The following is an 18,095-nucleotide window of genomic DNA, read 5'->3' as shown; positions in this document are numbered from 1 at the left end:
GGTTCCACATTTTGGCGAGTAAGAATAACAAATATTCTTACAAACATTTGTTATTCTAGAGTCTAGACAAATCTGGGTATTCTGTGTTATTTAAATATGTGAGTCGCACACGAACACCTACTTCCGACATGACACGGAAATGTTAGTGTAAATGATGCAATAGATACGCCTTTATATATTTTATATATGTATATATGTTATACTTTCGGTATCTGATGTAGCTATTACGTTTTTTTAAGAGGTAAATTTAAAAAAGTATATTCTAAAAAAAGGAAGGAAGGAATCTGGTTTTGAATTTTTCTCTGGTTTCTTTATAACTACTGAATAGCTCCAAATTTTTTTTAATATCTATGATGATACGAGTGAAAAAAATTTAGAGTCAAGAAGGAAAAAGAAATTGCATCGTTTTAGAATATGTAAAATGTATGTTTTTAACTTATATTTCAGATCTTTATATGTAATAAAGATTTAGATATATGTATGTATTATGATCTAATACTACCATCTCGCTATGCCGTGTTTCCAAATTAAATGAACCCATTATTAATTATTGGAGGAAATATTGTGTTGCTTGAACGGATTTCGTACAATTGATATAATGCTTCAATGATAGGAAATAAAGAAAGCGCATGTGCAACTATTTCATACTAACGAAACCAGTTCAAAACAATTAAATCTGCGATTATTCAGTCCGTAATCAATTATAAAGCTGATCTCATTGAATCCTTGTCCTAGATAAAAAAAATATACGATAAATAAAGAACCGAGGAAGAGGCGATATCTAACACGACAAGGCTGATGTGGCCTAACTACCATTTTTCGATTTATTTATTTATAGCAGCAAAATACAGAACATCCTTGTCTATATTTTGCTGGCCACCTTCGTGGTCATTTTTGTCCACAGACTGAAAATATTAACTGTTTCTAATATTAAATATGTGAATAATGCTTACGCTGTCAAACTGCCGACATGTTTAATCCGTGAATGCCTATATTAAAATTATATTTAATGTTCTGTACAAAATTGGAATAATTTGATCCATAATAAGGTTTGGTATTAAATAGATATTTTTAAAATATATCTACCAGATACTTTTGTTTATCGATATAGTCTACTAAAACCTTCACCTTCGAGTAATTTAAAAATGAATACCTAATAAAACTTTACATAAAACGTAATTTCAAATAAATTCGAATCATGTAATTAATGTACAAACATAATACACATGTTTTAAGTTACGTTTTCTATTCTATTCGTCAATTATAACAACCTTATCTTTTTACAAGGCTAACGAAATTAAATATTCTTCATGAAATAGTGTTCAAAATCATCCAGATAGCCGAGACGCTCTGATTGGCACGCCACCACGCCGTTTTACGCAAGCGACGCGCGCGCATTTATTATGAGGTACATTTTACCGAAATATAAAACATTACGAACTATGAGTACAATCTAAACACGCACTTAAATGTAATAAATAAATAAATAAAGCGCATTTCACTTAGTGCACGCTACAGAAGTCAAACGTTGTCAATAATGTTGGACACGAAAATGGCCTTGAAATTTTACGCTTAACGTGTTTAAAGAAGTTATAAAATGACATAATAAGTACCTACATTAAACACAATAACCTATATTTATTTCGTAGATAGTTTTTAATTTCTATTACTGTTACACAGTCGAGATGGCCGAGTGGTTAGAACGCGTGCATCTTAACTGATGATTACGGATTCAAACCCAGGCAAGCACCAGTGAGTTTTCATGTGCTTAATTTGTGTTTTTAATTCATCTTATGCTCGGCGGTGAAGGAAAACATGGCGAGGAAACCTGCATGTGTCTAATTTCATTCTGCCACATCTATATCCACCAACCCGCATTGGAGCAGCAAAGGGAGAGGAGGCCTTAGCCCAACAGTGGGAAATTTACAGGCTGTTATTGTGTAATGTGTTTTAAACTTAAATTGTTTTAAATTTAATTTATAAGCGTACAGTTATAAGTGGGTCGAATGATAATAGAACAGTTTATAACTTTTGTATCATACGCACTGGACTTCTATAGTAACAGAAAATGGATGTTCTTACAATTTATTCAGAGAAAGGCGATCTGCAATTTAAACCGTGTTGCGTAAATCGTTTTGTAATAGATACTTGTCTAAATGTCTCACTAAACAAGTTCCAAGTTATCTGATAGCATTAGTACAAGTTGTTTTATTATTTTATTCACTTCTTTTTAAATAAATTGGAACATTATTACTTTGTAAATATAATTTAGAGTGAAATCTAATTAAAAAGTTCCTTATTGATTGGAAAACACGATATTTTTTATAAAGATACGACGATAAAATCAAACAAAGTAAATCCTATTATATTGTAAGGACCAATTTTTCGATTGATTTCGTCTAAAATAATACATTACGTAACTACAAAATAGAGCATTTTTACGTAACCTTTTTTAAACATAATTTCATCTTCTTTATTAAAGTAATCATCAGTTAAACGATTTTATACGTTCAAAGATTATTGGTTAGATCTAAAATAGATGAGAAATAAATGATACTTGTTTTAAAAAAAATTATGATTTAATAATAAATACAGCAACGGTGTGCAGAATAGACGACTATAAATTAAATATTAATCTAATATTTATAGTCTTTTATACGTGTACTCGACTTGCATTATGTAATCATTGATAAGTAACACCGGCTTATCAAAATTAAAATGTTATAAGATTTTCCAATCCCAATGGATATACTGAGTTTCGAGTTTCTGGTATTATTTTTAAATGTTGAATAATCTGCGGTTTTATTGCGGAGGTACGGCGGACTTTGTTCACTCTAAATATTCCGTTTTCCGCCGCTCCGCCGCGCTGCGGTGTCGCGTAATAAATTACTTTTCCTTGGTGTAGGCAACGCCTAGTTGTAAAATACTTCTTTGTCGAAGTTATACCGAAAATCTCATTTCAACTGGAAATTTTATATAATTCAGGAGTTTATTTCAAAAATTTATTCACTGTTATTTGTATACCACATGAGTTTTAAAAAATAAATTTAACACTCACCCACCCAAACCTTTCAGCTCAGCCGGTTGAAAGGAATTGTCTTTAAATTCAGTCGCAAGATTCAAAACCCACACAGAATGCGTGAAACAGGTGAAGATAAATATACCCATGTAAAAAAATTGAATTTATATGAAAACTAAATAATCTGTATCACACACTATCTTTAAGTGTGAAATTTGTTTAAAAAGTGGAATTATGACGACTAAGATATTGCCGACTTATCAAAATTATTTGCTAATGAAAAAAAATCGTTATTTTATCAAAACAGAAGAGGATAGTGAAACGTAGAGGAACAATCGACGCGAATGGAATTTCATTACCCTATTTTTATCTGGTATATTTTTTCGGTAGTTCGACTTCTGACTTTTATTGAAGTAAAGCGAATTTGCCTCGCCGATGCCAACGGAATTAATGAAATTAACGAAAGTTGTAAGTCAAAGTCGTCGGAGTCACGTGTCGGGCAATTGAAAGCGATGTCGTCCTATTGATTGACCCAAATGTGCCTTTATAGATATTTTTTTTTAGTTTTCATCGATCAATATCGCTGTTCATATACTTCAACTTCACAGACATTTGTCTGTGTGCGATTTTAGTCGAAATTGAAATGTCTGTAACTGATTTATGATACGTCGCTTCGTTGATTCTATTGTATTCCTAATTTAGATTCCTATAATTAAACCCCGTTATCTCGTCACATCGGTAGCACGCAAGTGACGGAGAAGGAAATGCACCGGTATATATGAAAATGTTATTGCAAAACACCACTAATTAGAGACACTAATAGAGAAATTGGTACAAACTGTGTACCAATTTCTCTATTTTGAGACCTCGCCAAAAATTGTATTTTTTTAATTAAAAGTTTGATTTTGCTCTTGTGTTTTGTATATGATTTTTACAAAATAGGTTGTCAATTGAATGGAAAAATTATTACGCTTGTAGACTTTTTTTCTAGCGATTCTCAATTGCCTTAAATTGTATAAACGATTGCACAGTTTCGCAATCGCGAAATGTTTGAGTTTATTTATTGTTTTAATTATTATAATTCATAAAAACCTTGACCGTATTATTCATAAAATTCTGTAGAAATTGCCTTGAAATAAAGCTGTTTATATTTTAAATAGTGAATATCTTGCAAATCGATAGTAATAACATAGACAGAAATCGGTCTCATCTGAAGCTACTTAGTTAATTAAGCTAAATTTAGTACTTTGCTATTGAAATGAAATATGATTCGCGTCTGGTTTATTGTATAAATATACAGCTTTACTCGGATACTACGTAGCAATTATACATATCGTGATAATACGTTTTAGAATTTCACACCCATTTGTATTCGTAGTTGTGTAAAAGATACATTACATTGTTAGTATCTGTATGGAAGATATTATTGATATATAAAGTATTTCATAACCAGTAAAGCTTATTATAAAATGTCTAATCAAACGTCTATACTGATTTCTTCCTTATCGGCATTGATTATTCGGTGACGACGTGACTGCATTATTTTCACAGGCTTATAATGCATTATATCATGTCGATAAATATAAATATGATTGCATAGTTACATTAATGAATATATATTCATTAATGTATGAATCACCCCAATATATAGTTAGGTATTGTCTTTTAAATTATTCAAGAAAATTATTTAGTTTTTTTATAATTATATTTTATGTACTTTTACAGGTCATTAAGTAAAAACTATCGAGTACTGAAAGAAAAATTAAAAGAACGGTAAAATATATCAAACTCAATAATATGATTTTTATCTAAGGATGAATTCTCCAGAGGTATGTTTCAACGCGACTATTCGTGGATTCTCAGAGCTCTATTATATCCAAGATATTCGTTGTAACCCGTGCCGATGCCGGATATAAACCGAATGATTTCATCTCCTCCGAGGGTGCAGATGAACGAACTAATAAAGCCGACTTTATCAAAATTGCTTTCGAAATGTCGAGATGGTTTGGTAGAAATTTTGGCTATGGTAATTACATAAAGAACAATTGGTTGTGGTCATTTTTTATAATAACGAACGCGTTTTTTTCCGCTAAACTATGATAAGATAAAAAACGAAACTGTTGTCTATAAAGTTACAGAAAAATACATTCTGTTATCTTTTTCAAAACTAATTTTAGCCTATTAGCACGGGATGCCCACGTCTATTTTATTTATTCGTGCTGCATTTTTTTTGTTTATGGCCGTCACTGCAACTAAAACAGTAAAATAAAAAATGAGAGAATTCATTCATTTAATAGCACTATGGTACTCCACGAAAACTTCCGTCTTTTAGGCTATCAATGCACGTTGTAAATATATCTATATTAAGTAAAGTGTTGATTGTATAAAAGTATATTTGTCTCAATTTTTCACCTTTATGTTGCTGAAGTACCCAGTAGTAACGCCGTTGGTTAAAAAATCGATAAATTCCGTTTCAAATATTTTTATTGTTAAAAATACAAAATTTTGTTAATTTTCTGATAATCTATAAAAATAACGCGTAACTCAGATCTTGTATGATTTGTTATAAAGTGAATGAATGATATTGATAACTATTTAATGAATACTTTGTGACAAAATACAGTTCTGAAAATAATAAAATGGAGAATATCTCATATTTCGTTGCACAAAAATTGTTCGAGCCGATAGCGATAACGAATACGTAGAAACCGCCAATAAAAGTACCAAAGGAATGGGCATTAGTGTCTTATTTAAATCATCTATTTGTGCGAAACGTGGGTGTGCAGTGCCCGATTCGACCTTTTCCTAACGGTTCGTCGTGGGATTCAGATCGTAACCAGCATTTAACATAATTGTCTTATACGGTAATGCTTTGTTCGTTCGAAATGTCCTTTCTTATTATTTAATTTATTTTACGCATTACTAATGGAAACAAAGGAAACGTTGAACGAAGGTTTGTAATTATTATTGTAGAATTATCAACTTACATTTCCTATCCTCATTTATATTTACATAGAAAAAGAAGAATTATTCTATATTTAACTGTATGCTATATATTATATATAATTATAACAAATTTACTCGAAATGCCCGTTTCGCTGATCGTAAATTACATTTTCATGATTGTTTTTTATGAAATGTTAAAGTCCTAATACATGATATGAACGTGTAGCTCCAACGTCATTGAGTAACTAAAGTTTTTTTTTTAATGATATTGGTAGGTCACTACACCCCATAGACATTGGCGCTGTAAGAAATATTAACTATTCTTTACATCACCAATGCGCCAACAACCTCGGGAACTAAGATGTTATGTCCCTTGTGCCTGTAGTTACACTGGCTCAATCACCCTTCAAACCGGAACACAACAATACTAAGTACTACTGTTTGGCGGTAGAATATCTGATGAGTGGTTGGTACCTACCCAGACGGGCTTGCACAAAGCCCTACCACCAAGTAGACTAACGTATGGATGAACTAAAGTATGGATTTTAATAATTATTATTAATATAAACATTCTTATTTTTTATTAGCAAGATAAACTATTTAAAATAAACTATTTAAGATAAAGATAAAATATTTAAAATAAGGCTATTATCCTTGCAAAATTGTTGTTGGATACTAATGGAACACGCTTAGGTTACAGTTATCAGTCTTGCAGGTTCAACAACCAGGTTGATATTCAAAGTAAAAATGAATGAATGCATTCATATAAAGTCAATTACATATACAAATTAACAATTATTTTAAATTGTTTGCTAACTACATATAAGATAACAAGTAAATAATTACATTCATAAATGGCTGGCGATAAAAGAACACTATGTTGCTGAGTTGCGTCGAAGTGTGCAGCAGAACACATACAATACATGCATTTTCTAGATTATCGTCATAATCTGTGTTACTGCTGTTCACTTGGGAGATTTATTTCGTCATAAGTGTCGTAATTCGCGATGTTCGTAACTCGAGAAGCTACTGTATTTCAATAAAATCAATCCACTCGTGCGCGCTTTAGACGCACATACACATAGTATTTCTTTCCTTCGTCAAGACGTCTGAGGGTAATATTTACTTTAGATAATATTTATGCACGATTGATGCCTTTGTCGAGACGACTGAGATTAATATGTATTTGCTTTAGATCGGCAGTAAAATATCTGAAATTGTAAGGTTAAATTTAAAATTCACCAAAAATTTCTTTTAATTATTTTTCTATTTATAATATATATTATCTATAGATTTTTCTATTTGATATATTTGTATGGTTTTTGTAAGAATATTTCCATAGCTACAGCCGCGAAAAGAGACAACGTTGAACTTATTTTACCAAATTAATACAAAGCACTGACTATATCTTTTAGTTCTGCTTTTCAAATATAATTGTATTATTTCAAACATAATTTTATTTACAGTTACATATGGCAGTAGAATAAATATATATGTATGTATGGACATGATAGGGTACGGATAAAATAATGTCCGCGTTGAATTTTAGCAAGAATGCTAGCATAAATTTTTTCGTTATCTTTTAATTCCGGTATTTTTAAAATAAAATATGATTGAATGTTCAAATGTATTTAAATATTAATTAAATATACATAAGTGAACTAATGCAAACATATGTTGTTGATTACATACCAACTTTTTTCAAAATGGCCACATCTATATTTAAATAGAGATGTTTCATAATCTATACTGGAGTTTGATTTAGATCTATTCTTAGTTTGCCCGCAATTTCTACTGAAACACACTAATTGCTGCTTGTGCATAATCAAACATTCGGAGTGAATATTTGCAGGTGAGGAACCGTAACATAAATTAATTATACTTACAAGATAGCAAAGTGTACGTGATCGCAATTTGAACGTTCTAAAACAACGAGCAATTGCGATAACGCAAAATATTATTTGCTAACTTTCATTTATAATTTATGTCGAACTACGAAAATTTGATTTAACATCAAATGTGATGATGGTATCAATGACGTCATCAGTTGGCAAATGTGCTTAACAATCGCACGATCTACACGATTTTGTTAAATTGTTGTTACACCTAAACTAGTCTAAATCCGTTAGTTTGATACAGATGGTTATCGTTGAAACAATCTGTTACGAACTAAAACGATTTCATAGTTTTCACTGATCCCTGACCCACTTGTGAGTTGCGGAAACGTCACTAAGATACTAATTACCTTATTATTATAAGGAATATTCGGTTATATTAATATGCATGTGATGTCCTCCTGATCGCTTTTGGTCACGGCGGCGGTTTGTGTCATAAGTGTGTGCAAATGTATGTGCATTCTATTTTCTCACGCTCATAATCCGATAAGACTTGTTCGCATTTTAAAGTTTATTTTTATTGATCAAAATTGTATAATGTAGCGTACCTATTCTATTCTACGTGAAAATTAACTTCTATGGCAATTTTTATTAGAATCCGTCCCGTTGTATGAGCTACGTTAATGAACAAACCTCCAAACAAGTCTACTTGTATATTTAAATATATTATGCTTATATTAAAAAGATGAATCTTAAGAAATTATGCAGCCGTTGCTAAATTTCATTGTTTATACTTATAAAAATAATTATCAAGATTTAATTCGTTTAAAAATATTCGGCGATGAACATAATTTTCCTTTTCACTTACAATGTACTTGCCGTATACCTACTGCCTTTATTGATTCCAGCCATGTTTGTTAGTGTAAGCCACGATAATGCTGGAAGGTAAAAGATAAAAGATAAATTATGGGTCAGCCCCGATCGATAAGATTAAAAAAGTGACGATGTATTGATAAGAAGTAAAACCATGTGTATTGTGAGTATAGATTTTATATTGAACATTGTGACAGCAAACGTATTTAAAATTCATATTGTCAATACTAATATGTATGTAGGTACAATACATGTTAATTTTATTTTCTTCCTATTTTGATCGAATGTAACAAATATATTGGGACCATAAAAACAAACAAAGAAATCTATTAAATATTTTACGTCTCGTAAGATTTAAATTTGGAGCGATGCAAATTTTTGCTAGGAACAAAATTTTGTCATCAACTAGAATGAATATGTTTATTGTATATCTTTACCATCGTGTTCCAGGCTAGTAGTATGAGATGGGGTGTTAGGGACACGAGGTTTTAATAAGAGCACATTAAGGGATTTTTGTTAAGAGCACCCATCAATTGAGCACATAAGCTGCTCAACCATGCCGTATGGGAGCTGGCAACCAACCCACCAAATAGAATTCTAAAGGAGGATTAGCGTCCCAATAGGCGGGCCGGCCATTAAAGTCAGCCCAATATATCCACACAGCTTAAACACTATACCACAATGGGATATGGGCCAGTGAATGATGATTTGTTTTCCCTTTATTAATTTTTTTTCGTAGATAACGCTGCGTCTGTCATGCTGTTTCAGTACAATACTTGCCAAAACCTTACCTATATCCAACGACATTGTTATTATAATGTTACGTTGATGATAAAAATAACTACTAATTTTATGAATTATAAAACAATTTTCGATTAGTACAGAATTTTGTTAATTTACATAATTGCACAACATAACATTTAAATTAGCATTTATTTAAATTTATAGTAACTATTAAATGCAGATAGTATTACCACGGTATTAAAACAGGATTTACATAAGTGAACATTTTGATTGCTTATTTCCTATGATACTCACGAAAACAAGGTAATTTATGAAGTTATGGTAGTATTACCGATTTCCTATTAGAAAATGCAAATAATATTTTTTTGAAACGGTTTTACTGCAATTTGTAGGAAGTATTTTTATCTTGGATTTTTGTGTCTAGACATCTATATATAAAGTAAGTACGTACAACAGTATTTTTCAAAATATTAATTTGTTCCTTTTATGGACAATTTTTTTTATGTTCAAATGTCTACAAAACAAAATGACAATCAAAAAATACGTATGATTTTGTTGACATTTTTCATGATGTAGACACGATATGCGTTTAATATTAAGTACCAATTAGCGTCGAGTCCATGACAGCAGCAGAGACCAAACAATTTTTTTTTAGATAGTCTTATTTAGTCTATCTAAATATTTTTTTAAAACAATTTTTAAGGAGGTAAATAATAGAACGGAATCAGTAAAAATATCATCATTATAACGAATACTGCAACATGCAACGAAAATCCATTTTGTTTCTGCATGCACCCAATCTTCGCATTAAAATAAAATAACGGAAATTTTTATTCTAGCTAAAAGAAATTTTGTGACTGTAGTCAAAAATATTATCTTTAAAATGATAATTCTTCCACGCAAACCTAAAACCACAATTCCCAATTCTTCATTACGTAATGTAAATTATATCACCAAGAAACAGTCTTGACCTGCAAATGAAAGAAAAAACAATAGTCATTCACTTGATTAAAAGCTGGCACAGAGGTTTCATCAGTAATACAAGAAGGATTCTGTAATTCGGACTCGGTGAAAATGGTAATAGGAAGAACCATGTCGTCCTTATCGTAAGAAGTAATATGTTCAGGGGTGTCTAAGACACGACAGTGAGGCACTGAATAAATACTTTATAGAATACAGCATAGCAGTCAACAATTTAATTACAATCACCAGTTCATTTTCATTCATCTGTTAGAACAATGCTCTTGTCGTTCATTCAGTCGTCGTAGACTTAGTTTCAGAATTATTTATACGGAGTCGTAACAGACCTCTTTCCTTTGTTTAAATTCTTTTGTGCTCTTTCACTACGCTTCAATTGTCGAGAAACATCCACATCAATCTCCATCGCAGAGATAACTATTTTTGAACTTATACATTTTGATTATGTGTTAACTTGAATTTTTTTAGTAATTAACTAGGAATTATATTCTGGTAAAGATTTTTTTAAATTTAATTACGAATCCAATAAATAACTTGATTGCCTAATCGATTGATGTCTACGCCAAATCTTACAGAAGTTTTGTATAAACAGGCCAGTCTTTTTTGTTGTGGTATAAAACCTTTCGCATTTATAAATTAGCAAGATTATTATATCAAATATAATGTCCGGATGTAGTTTTATTACACGTATAAAAGTGTGAGCAGAATGCGTGGCGGTTGTCGGTAACCCTGGCGGATGTGTGCTCATCAAGTTGAGTGCTCAGATACAGTCCTGCCTCAATATCGCAGTGCGATGTCTCCTTTTTACCGCTGCTCAGAAAATTCAAGTTTCACTTCAATCAGGTATTTGGTGTACTGAAAACGTTTGTGACTACTAATTGCCTTTTAGGATCAATAGTAAGTAAGCAAATAAAGTGCAGGCTATTGTAATTACTGCTTATTTTAAATATTTAACGTTGTAGTCACTCTGGGTTTATTTAAAATGTTGAAAAATAATTATATCTATATATGTACAATACTCATCATTATACTTTTAGCCTTGAGTGAATTACGTAGGTTCTGTATCGTAAATAGACAAAATTGATTATAGCAACGGAATGAGATCACCTTTTTTATTTAAGTAAAAAATAAATTGTAAAGATTTTTGTCGGTCAATGGGTTCAAGGTAACCTGTTAGATAAATTGCCAAACAAAGCGGTCATTAGTCGCTCTGTTTCGACAAGCGTATTGCTTTTATTACCATTAATTACAACTATCTCATTTCATTTAGTATTTAACTCAACCATTGTTTAATCTGTAATTTTAAGTTGTCTTTGACTGAATAAAATTGTCATTTGTCAACTAAAAGCTGGTTTTTGTATACTTTATATTTCAACGGTTCGGATGAGTAAATAAATAAACAATTTTGACCTTGACTTGATGTGATATTTTTAGTGGTCGTGATCTAAACAAATATGCTATTCATTATGAATTCGTGAAAAAAGGCGATGTAAATGACGGCAAATTATACAAACTTAAAAAGTAAATTATAAATTAAGGTGGATGGTAGCTAATGTTGTAAGTGGAAAATGATATATTTAGAAATAAATATATATTGATCAAGAACTGTTTAAAGTATATAATATAGCAAAGAAAGTCGTATTAAATCTGAAATCTAAGGTTTGATTATCTTTGCGCTTAAAATTTTCGACTTTGTGAAAGTTATTATTGTTAATTTACTGATATTTATGATACTTATGTAGAGAAAGTTTTAAATAATCTTCTTGTTCCTGATTTTTGTTCACTATGAGGTTCTTAACCATTGTGATGCATTTTTAGTGAGGTGTTCTGCGTACGTCAGCGATATTTTCTTTGTTTTGTTTGTCTTTCTATATAATTGTTTTATGTTATCCCTCGTACCCTTGCAAAGCCGGTTCGGTAAGCTAGTTTATTATACTTTTTTTTTCCGCTATTCTAATCGTTGTTATATATTTAATTTATGGTATAGATCTGAATTTCTGAAAGATTTATTCGTCGTTCTGTGTCATACATTTAGGTGACAGCCACTTGACATTACAGTGTTTGTGGTCTGACCTGACCACACGCCGCAGTAACTTCAAAACGTGCTATGGAAAATGTTACAACTATTTGTAATTTATTATTCATGTACATTTGCTACATTTTTAAGTATTTATTTCATTTGTTTTCATTTTATTATATTATATTGCTTTCATTTTATTATATTGCTATTATGATTATGGTTAGAATGCGTGCTTAACCGATGATTACGGGCTAAAACTCAGACTAGCACCACTGTATTTTCATGTGCTTAGGAAAACATCGTAAGAAACCTGCATATATCTAATTTTAATGAAATTCTTTAACATGTGTATCCAACAAACCCTATGTTGCGCATTCCCAGTAAGTAGTAATAGTTATTGTGATAGGGCCTAAGTTTCTGATTCTTACCTGTTAACGGATAGTAATAATGCTGGTGTTATAGAGATAATTTGAAACATTACTATGAACTTGGATTTTTATAACAGTTAATTATTTAGTATGATTTTCCGACATCAATCAAAGTTTTGCATCTTGCTATTAATGACCCTTTTTTTGTTCTTGTTGGAAAAACGCTATAACGGTATGTTGGACTCGCCAGCGCTGAGTATGCCAGAACACCCACTAAAAAACCAGCGGTACCCACTTTGTCTCTTTGGGCGTATCACGGGATCGCCTGCTCATGTTACCGTGGCTCCCCGACGGATGGTCCAACTATGCGGGCGTCCAAACTAAGAGGGGCTCTGGGGTAGAACTCGTTATTCCGACGCTTTCTTCTTCCAATTCTTCTTTCTTCTTCATCCACTCGGTTAGCGGAGGCACTTTCCTCATGCTCCCGCTCCGCGGTCACCTTCCGCGACAGTTCTTTTATTGATCCTCGTCCAGTAGTGAATAAAAACATTATAAATATACTAAATATGCAGCAAGCAAGAAGCTTTAGAGTATTTGAATACAAAACCGTTCCACCTCTACTGTCAACGAAATTGCAACTTGATTTCATTGATTGCGTTGTAGGTAACTACTTCCATAGTTTAGATTTTATATTTAAATCCTTTTCTACGTATAATTTTTATTAAGTACTTACATATATTAAATATGTGTCAATTTTTTTGTTATCTACAATATTATTAAAATACTTTTATATTTACAAAAGGTAACACTCAATGACCTTGATTAAATGCAGCTTATAATGAATCCTTTAATCCATGTAATTATATATGTAGATTCACGAAGAATTGCAGTTCACGCTCTAGACATTTTCTTAATTCATGATTAATTAGTAACTAAAGTGTTACCGTTAGCTGGCGCAGTGCAGCGTTGTAGCGAGCTAGCAGTAATTTCGTTCAGCCACGGCGGGTCGTTGTACTTGCAGCGAATACTGCATAACTTACATTACTTGATACTTAACCTTTACACGACAGAGGTCAAGTTAAACGAGTGTCGTGCTTAAACATGGTTTAGGATCTTGTAGTTCAAAAACAAATATAGAATAGTGAACTATAATAATCAAAAAAAATCTTCGATATAGAAATGTATGAAAAATATACGTATCGTACTGGCAATTCAGCTGTCTCTGTTAGCTCGGTGACTTTTATCATTTCTCCAGGATATCTGTTTCAAACGTCAAAATATTAGTTACATATCAATAAGTCAATGTTACTTTGATCAAACATTACAAATATTTGCAGATGGGCTTTTATTTTCTTTACCATGACCCAGTTCTTATAAATTAGTTTCTTCAATAAATCCTCTAGACACATATAAGGTAATATGTGATTAGAAGAATAGTTCCTATTGTTTATAATATGTAATAAGGTACATATTTTATAAGAGTTTTTATATGACGTATATAACGTAAAGCAAGATTTATTTGGCAGAGTTTCACAACATGCAAATAAAACACGAAATGAAGTAATTATATTCCTTGTATATCACGCTTTCACCAAAAACCGCTGAGTGCAGTTTTTAGCGTTCCGCATCGGTTTATATAAAATGTGAATACTTATGTAAGAACATACTTTGTATTAGTCGGTACATTTACCGAAAGCTTTCTACTTGATATTTTAAAAATAAACAAAAATGAAATAGATTGTAGTCTAGTGTGCGCAAACACCGATATACACTCTATCTCTAATGGTCGAGCATTATTGTGATGATAATGCGGCACGGCCGGGGAGATTAAACGCAGGACCGAAGACTACCTGCTTTATAAAACACGATACATTATAACATGTAGGCATGTATTGTGAAAAATTAGTTTGTCATTTTTTCTATAGAAAATTTGCCAAAACGTAAATTTTACTCTTCTGATAAATGTTAATCGACTCTTAATAAAACATAGGTTTGTAGAAAATTGTAATTATAATCTAGAGTAGAAAAATAAAATGTTTGAGATTCGGTTCGGTACAGTTACCGATTGCGAATACAAAAATTCGGGAGCGATGTTAATCGAATAATGATATAAAAATAAATTCGTAAGGAAATTACTAATGAAGGGAGAAGCTGCGAAAGATGAAAACGATTTAAAGTTAATAATTTAAGAACATTAAAACACATTAGTTACTAATAAACAGTGTGATTCATGATTGATATGTAAATTGCTGATATGGAATGAATTTCCCGTCGTTTGCGATAATTCTGGCTCTGGTTGCTCGTCATAATTATATTACTGAATGTGTTACCGCCATTGACTTTATTTTATTTCGTTTGTATTTTTATTTTATATTTTTTGTCATAGGTAGACAGATTGTCAAATAGGTCACCGGATGTTTAATGGTCAACACTGTCCGAAATATTAACCAACCATAGGGCCACCAACCCTGGGAACTAATATTTTATATCCCTTGTGCCTGTAGTTCCACTAGATGACTTAACGTTTAAACTATTAAACACAATAATATTAAGTAATTCTGTTTGGCGTTAGAATATATGATGAGTGGGTGGCACCTACACAGACGGACTTGCGCAAAGCCCTACCATCAAGTGTTATTGTATACATATTATTTTTATATTTTAGAAATATGTAATATTTTGTATATTATTTAATTAGTTGATGTTGTATAATTGTACTTCACCTATATTAATTTATACAGAAGGTGTCCTTCATACTCGAACGTCTTTGGTTTTTTTTGTAAAAAGATTTGTTCTAAATAGATTTTCTGTTTTATCATTACGATTTGTATTGTAACGTCGTCTTTATGTTTCATAGTATTTGAAAAGAACGTAATTACTTAAATTAAATGAGCACTTTTTTCTTCAACTCTGCAAACATTTTTAATTTTTGTAAGACTAAAAGAGCTCTGTAGGTTTTTCTATCAAATATTAACTGCTATGTCTTAGTGTGAGTAATATTACCTGTCTTTACAGAAAGCTCTAGTGCGCTCGTATAGCTCTTTGTAAAAAGAGGATTTTTAAATCGTCTACCTAGTTTTTTCTTGAAACGGAATGTAGGTCACGGCTGGATGTAGGTATTTCCACCAAGTAATGTGTTGACGTGGTTTGATTACCATAGTACATGGAATCGTACTCTCATTATTAAATGGGGTTGGGAAGGTGAACGCATTTATAATGAAGACTCAAGTCCTTACATTAACTAATGAGTTTTTTAAGCGAATAAAATTATTTTAAGGTTTTTTATGTTACAGTAAAAAATAGCATCAGTTAATGTCCCACTGGTGGACAAGAGTTTGTTAACCTGTTACTGAAAACGTTTATTCCTGGATTTTATCTCAACATACTGTTCCGCTGTATCTTCGTGAATACATATCTCTTTCATTACTGTTTCTAATATATCTTATACCTAATATACCTACGTATTGGTATTAATCATTCAAAATACTTGTATTAAACATTTCTTGGTACATACACACTTAAATAAAAATGTGATACAGTTATTTCATATTCACAAAGTGTATTCGATGCGATCAACCTAATGTATGAGTTTCGTTGCAATATTGAATACACAGGTACTGAAACTGGTGAGGTCCTTTGGACCGATGTTCGCCTCAACGGGAGACTCCGCAAGTGACATAGTAATGCATAGAAGTGTACGTAAACAAAGGTGTATTATTTCTGTCTAACTCATCTATTAAACGACGATCCGATATAACGATTTTGGAATAATTTATATCGGCCTACTAATAATGTGTTAAGAAATAAAAATTAAACTGAGCCTCACTGCAAAGCGTAATACTTATAAACACAGATAGAAAATTAACTCAAGATATACACATTAAATTTCTAATTTTATAAATATGAAGTACTGAATATTTTGAAAAATTATGTTAATTTAAAACAACTAGGTATTTAATTGAACTGCTGTTTTTAGGTGATACTTCTTTAAGCGCGATGACACCTTAAATACTTAAGGCCTTAAGTATTTAAGGTTAATTTTAGTGTAACATTACGGACGCAAAAATGTTTTGTTTCTATAGCGTGCTTAAATAACGAAATATTTTAATAAATAGAACCTATTAAAATAGGTCACAAATTGTATACTCGTAAAGAATATATACATGAATGTTATAATATATCGTTTCTTTAAAAATAAATGTAAAAAACAATTCATCGCATTCAACATTCATTTGTCAGATTGCCGATGTTGGCTAGGATCAGCGACTATCAATAAACCTCCGATCGCTTCACTGGAGAAAATGAATTCCGACAGTAGCCGTGCTCCCACGGGAATGTACTTGTTACTATTAAAAGCTCATTTGTTTTCAAACCCTTTACCATAGTTTTATTTCAGTTCAAGTGTAAAATTTTGTAACAACTTACCCTTTTCTTAAGGTGAGGTGTTATTGGTGATATAATAAATAAGTAAGCGAAAGAGCATACTCTCTGTACGCAATTTTTGTACACTAACCACTACACCGGTTAATTTACACTGACGTCGAATTGTATAAATAGTTTAATAATTAAAATATAAAATAAAACTAATTTAAATAAAATTACGTCCACCTGACTTAATTTCGGCCATGGTTAATAACACGGAGTGCGCATGTCGATAGTACACATGTATCTGTGCAAACACAGATAGTCTCTCATAAATCGACGGGACGTCAATCGACGAGGGTTTAAATCAAAATTGATCATCTGCAATCTTGCCATTTTAACCACTTGATCAACGAGGCGGTTGTCCTAGCCTATTTTATTTTTAATAATGACTACTAGGCGTACACATTTAACTATCTATTATATATTAAAATAATTCATTTTTACTAACTGCATACGTATGTTTACACGCTACATAGACCAAAATAACATTTTTTTTTACAATATTTGTCTGTCTGTTTGTTTGTTCCGGCTAATCTCTGGAACGGCTGGACCGATTTTGATGGGACTTTCACTGGCTGAAGATAGCTGATGTAATGAGGAGTAACTAAGGTTACAACAATAACTTTTTGTTAAATTCAAACGCGCACGAAGTTGCGGGCACAGCTACTTTTGAATAAAAACGAGATGCCATTATTTCCTATGTTTTTGATTGTTATTGTATTTAGGGTTGTTCACTTCAAAAATGGAGTTTGAAATATAAGATTTGGTTTTTTCATTGTTTTAAATTTATTTCAATTGTAAAAAGAAATAAACGTGTTAAGGATATATAGGAATATAGGAATAATAGGCGCTGTTTCTCAACGCCATATGTGTATGCCATTACTAAT

At 31.4% G+C, this 18,095-nt stretch overlaps 1 protein-coding gene across 6 annotated transcripts in view; it reads left to right on the top strand.

Annotated features, from left to right (window-relative positions):
* The window catches only part of LOC113393787 (kinesin-like protein KIF13B), a 117,404-nt gene that overhangs the window by 3,790 nt on the left and 95,519 nt on the right, over positions 1–18,095 (top strand). The window lies entirely within an intron of this gene.

This window comes from Vanessa tameamea, chromosome 2 (genome assembly GCF_037043105.1).
Source record: "Vanessa tameamea isolate UH-Manoa-2023 chromosome 2, ilVanTame1 primary haplotype, whole genome shotgun sequence".
In the NCBI taxonomy this organism is placed as follows: domain Eukaryota; kingdom Metazoa; phylum Arthropoda; class Insecta; order Lepidoptera; family Nymphalidae; genus Vanessa; species Vanessa tameamea.
This window is presented reverse-complemented; position numbering and strand designations above follow the sequence as displayed.